This window comes from Lactuca serriola, chromosome 4 (genome assembly GCF_051521515.1).
Source record: "Lactuca serriola cultivar US96UC23 chromosome 4, Lser_US96UC23_V15, whole genome shotgun sequence".
Classification (NCBI taxonomy): Eukaryota; Viridiplantae; Streptophyta; class Magnoliopsida; order Asterales; family Asteraceae; genus Lactuca; species Lactuca serriola.
In genome coordinates, this window is record NC_136411.1 from 13,236,272 (window position 1) to 13,242,112 (window position 5,841).

Genomic DNA, 5,841 nt, shown 5'->3' on the forward strand with positions numbered 1-5,841 from the left:
GTAAAACCAAACTGATGGCCGGTTTGGCCGGTTTCACGGTTTCAAACCGAACCGCGAATACCCCTAAAACTAATGGGCTATCTGTACAATGTGTATAAAAAGTCTTGAACTGTCGAAAAAGCATCGCCGGTCATCACAAAGTGATGTATAGTTTTAGTGTTTATATCCAATGTGCGAATTTCATCCAAACGCTACTTGGAGTGGGAAAGGAAGATTGATAAAATGTTCGAGTTCAAGGAAGTTGATGATGAAAAAAGTTGCAAGTAAGTATGCCATTCTCAAGCTAAGTGGTGGTGCTTCATTGTGGTTACATTTTTTTTGCAATTTTTAAAGTTTCCAGTGACTATCACATAATATCGATGTGATCAACTGATAAACCTAATGGTCGTTAGAGTTGATAAATTGATTTATTATTGAATAATGATCATGAAGCCAGGCGGTTGAGATAGTTTACATTTGTTTCAACGAGAAATCAGCTATATATCTAGATCTGTAATTAAGATGAAAAAGGAGAAAAGACAAATACAATATCTAACATAAAAGCTTGATTACATGAATAATATATAGTTCCTAGACTATCTAAATACAGTGGGCTATAATAATGCAAACAAAAAGAATAAGAGAAGTTTTACAAAATGTTGATGGTGTTGAGACTCCTCCACTGCTAGTGCTAGCATTCCCGGTGTACACCACAACTGGACTGCGGACTTTGTGCTTGTCACTGGTCCATAACAAAGACCCACTCTTTATTGTTAGTGGTGACTTGATGCCTTTTCCTTCAACAGTCACCACGAAAGACATTGTTTGGTTTAATGAAGTGAATTGTAGAATGTTTGGATCTACACGGATGTTGAGCTTTGAATCTCCTTGTATGGAGGCAACATACTTGGAATTAGCATCACCCACATTGGTCACCGTTCTAGGAAACGACAGCACAAATGCAGATTTCACATCAACTCGTGCCACCATTGAAGGGTAATTTAGTTGTCTAAGCGGAAAATTGGCATGACAACTAGCATTTACGCTGTTAGTCTTCTTCAGAGATGTCATACACAAGCCCTGGATCTTTAGCCTTTTGCGGATCTATATGTCCAGACCCATATGCAAATTCAGCATCTAAGTTCTGGATAGGATCCATTTCCCATGCTACGACACAGATAAGCAACAAGGAATCAGATGAGCATTATAAAATTTATTAGTTTAGTAATACTATAGATTGTGAGAGAAACAATACACAGAATATGAATAACAAAAAGACGGGTGTTTCATCCAACTTTCTCAAGTTTAGATACTTGAAGAGGTTTAACCTTTGTTAAATGCTTAGCTTAAGATAAGATAAGAAATTAATTACCCGTGGTCATGAGTGCAGATTTGATTGCTGATGGAGACCAATTTGGGTGGAAAGACTTAACAAAAGCAGCAGCAGCAGAAACATGTGGGCAAGCCATGGATGTCCCTGATAGGATTGTGTAGTTGACAGAGCTTTTGTCGAAAAAGGACTCCGATGGTGAAGCCATTGGTGAATACGCCGCCAGAGCTTTTGTCGAAAAAGGACTCCGATGGTGAAGCCATTGGTGAATACGCCGCCAGAATTTCCACACCAGGGGCCGTTACATCAGGCTAAAATTAATAACATAAAACATTTCATTAATGTTTGTAAATGAAACACAAAACTATTATAGATAGACAATTATAATAACATATAGGTTAACTTATGTTAGGCCGATCATGTTTTCAACCCTCAACTGCTCAACATGTAATATTTAAATATGTGAGCTAGCATTCATTGATCCGATTAGTTTATACACAATTAATACAAGCAGGGGTTCTGTCTGTGTAATCAAATTTGGAGACAACTCCTATATATGTAGCTGCTAGCATATGGAAAAAAGAAGTCAAGATTTGGCTAGCAAGGCAAATTAAGCTCTAAACTTTCAGTTTGATTAAGATTAGAAGCAAGAAATTAAAGGTAATTCATTAATTTTGTCTTGGTTAAATCGGTGTAATAGCTAGCCCTCTAAACGAATGTATATATGAACTAGCTAGCTAGCTACTCGATCGCTAGCTTTTCTAATATATACTAGCTAGTAATATTCTTGCTGTTAAGAAAGAAAGAAAGAAAAATTAAGGAAGTACCTTTATAATATCGGATATAAATTTGCTAGGACCTCGGGAAGAAAATGAGGCAACAAGAGGAGCAGCTGGATTGTATATAGCTTGGCTTTTGAAAATTTGAACTTGAGGTTTCCTGTGCAAGTGACGAGAAACCATTTAACATAAACATGCAATTAATTATATATATAAACAACTGAGATTTAATGGAAGAAACAAATTCATACTTTGTAGAGTTTTGGTAGGTTTTGACTAAGTTCATGTCATTTGTACCAACAGCTGCAACAGGTAATGGTCCGACCTCTGAGTAATTGTATCCCTGATTTGGGAGGATACAGCCGAGGGCTCCTGCTGCTTTGACTAAATCGGCATTGTTATTTGTATCACAAAGAACGACTTTTTGCTTTATGAGACTACCGTCTAAGCACCCAGCACTACATTTTCTATAAACTAAAATGTGATTAGCAATTTGCATATCTTGACTCTTGAGACTTTTTTTTTTGCATGCAATAAATAAAGATAATTAAAATCTACCTTGCTTCAGTTTCTGAGCACGTGCTTGTCACCTGTCTCCCATATACGAGAGGCACTTCTTCTTGACTTGACCGGAAAGCGTTTACAGAGGTACTCTGCAACATTCAATCACGATTAAGTGCTAATTAATTAAATGCATGTGAGATCGAGACAAAAGGGAAACATAAGTAAAACACTCGATCGATCACCTCTAGAACCGAACCATCCCCTAGAAGAAATTTATTAATAATTCTTCTATCTGTATTACTTGCAGCAACAGAAAAGATCCATGGAGCAACTCCTGTTACGGAAAACAACCCAGGACCATCATTCCCGGCAGCTTGAACTGTCAGTATGCCTTTCTGTATCGCATGGAAAGCACCAATTGCGATCGGATCAGAGATGATGTCAACTTGCCGATCATCTTCCAGTGAAATGGATATAATATCCACTCCATCAGAAATCGCATCGTCAAAGGCCTTCATTATATCTCTAACCTCACAGGAGACCTCGTCACAGACTTTGTAGACAGCAAGCCTTGCAGAAGGAACTCCCCCTCTGGCAATTCCTTCTGCTATACCGTAATAGCTTGCTTCATACACTTGGTTCCCGGCTGCTATAGAAGAAACATGAGTTCCATGCCCTTTTGTGTCCCTAACAGAATCTCCCATGATATACGAACGGGCTCCAATTATCTTCCTGCCATATATATGGATCGATTGTGAGCAATATTATAAAATTGTGTTTGTATATATATATCCACATTACATGCATATGGTAATTATTAATCAACACTAAACAGAAACTTAATTGGGCGTACGTAATTAATTATTAATGCTGCAACATATATGCATGATATTTAGGAATATATATACTTAAAGTTACCTGTTGCAAGTGAAATTTGCACCACCCCGACACTCCCCTTTCCACTTTTTGGGAATTGGTCCGAGGCCTTCATCGCTGAAGCTCTCCGACTCTGGCCATATTCCACTGTCAATGACACCAATGATGGTGTTGCTCTCACCAACATGACTTCGTTCAATTGTTGTTGGAAATCTCATGAAGTCCCACGACCTCGTTGTTTGGAGGTGCATCTTTCGACATGGGAATATGGAGACGATCCCTTCATAACCTGTTGCAGGCTTTTATCAATCTTAGAAATGCACATATATATATATATATATATATATATATATATATATATATATATATATATATATATATATATATGTTTGTTTATCCCAAATTATATATACAAGTTAGTGTGGATCATATCCAATTCTTGTTTTTTCAGTTTTTGTAGTCGATCGCTGATGCATCTTAATTTTTGTTCCTTTAAAAAACTTTGATTGTTGGAAAAAGTACCGGTACAAACACACTCTAAATGCACAGAATCAAGAGGCTATGTCTCAGCTAGCACTAACATTGAACCATTCTCACTGTTGTAGAAAATGTTTCTCATTTGGTTTGCTAATTTCTTGCTTGTTAATTTTGTATTACTATTTTGTTAATTATATGTGAGAGTATGTTACCATGTTACTTGTTAATTTTCTGTTTATATAGACTTGTATTTGTGTTTCATGATTTAATTTAAAGCAGAAGAAATCTAAATGCAAAAAAATTTGGTCATGCATTGAAACTTACCAGCCAACTTTTGTTTTTCTTCTTCAGAGAGATAAGCTGCAAATCCATTGAAGCTTTTTTGGTAACTCCTTATCAGTGCCTTGCTTGCGAACCTAGTCACGTTTTAAAGGTCATAAACAAAAAAAAAATATGGTTTCAAAAATGTTATATGTAATTCAATGAAATACCTGTGGCTGGTAATATTTTTCAAGATTTCGTAGTGATGCAAAGAAGCGGAATATTCGCCTTCAGGTAGAAATCCCATGTAAGCAATAAAAACCTGCACAAAATTTTGCATTAATTAATTAGCAGACTCAAGAACTGAACGTCCTTAATATATTATCTCCAAATTATATCCTTATATGCTGTTTGTCATGGATCCATGAAAGATGCGAACATTGTATAAGACTAAGCTTTTGTTTATATAGTTTCAAAAACGATAACCAGTTTAGACTTTAGATAGAATTTTGTTTTCAATTGTGTTGAAACGTGATTTGTACGGGATAAAAAAAAAAAAAAAAAAAAAAAAAAAAAAAAAAAAAAACTCACCTAAATATCCAGTAAATCAAGAACATGGGCACACAAACGATTACAAAGAAAATAAATAGCAATGGATAGCAACTAAATCACTTAAAAAACTGCAACTACTGCCTACTAGAAGGAAATAGTACCAACATAGTCTTTTACTATTCAGACTTCACAAAAAGACTAAAATACCCCTAATGGACAAATGTGACATTTACTTTGAACAAGCCTGGATTAAACAATTAACCCAACAAATTGAAGGTTCTTAATTTCGACAAGAAATGGTACTTTTTAATTACCATCTTCTCTGTCGTAACACGTCAAATAAAAAGTTTGAGATGGATGTAAAATAAACTGTAGATGTGAGTTATACATGATTATTGCTAGAGCAAACATATAATACTAACCTTTCGGTCTTCCTCTATTGCAGATACAAGTATAACAAAAGAAATGATTATACATGTCTGGAGCAGATTTATCATCTTCATTTTTCTTCTTCCTCACACTATTTAAGAATGGTTAACACAAAAGATTAAGTATGCATAGATGGAGCTCCATAGAGGATATTTATATACATTTTAAGCAGCAGCAGGTTCAATTTTCGTATCTCTCTCCTCTGCAAGGCATCTCTGTCGATCTTTCTATATATATGTGTACCTCCCCATGTAAACATCTTTTTTCCTCCATGCATGTGTGCTCCGTGTCAAAGATTTACAATCTCCTATAAGAAACAAGGGATCCAAAGATAAAGATATGGAAGTCATGTCTTGCCTAAACAAGAATGTTGAGCTGGTGCTAAATGTTACACAACCCTGCATTCTAACTTTTAGAAAGTTTCCTAATTGCATGTATAAGACACAAACACAAACACATACACATCGTGCATAACTATACACATACAATCTACTAAGAATGAAAAAGGAAACAATTTTTTAATAAAAACACCAACACCAACACAAAATCATACATATACTTGCATGTATACAAACACAAACACATATGCATACGTACGTACATGCATAACTACACATACAATCTACTAAGAATCAAAAAGGAAACTATTTTTAA

At 35.4% G+C, this 5,841-nt stretch overlaps 1 pseudogene; it reads right to left on the bottom strand.

Moving 5' to 3' along the window:
* Window positions 1-347: 347 nt before the first annotated feature.
* Window positions 348-4,354, bottom strand: LOC145098052 (subtilisin-like protease SBT4.4; annotated as a pseudogene).
* Window positions 4,355-5,841: the final 1,487 nt, after the last annotated feature.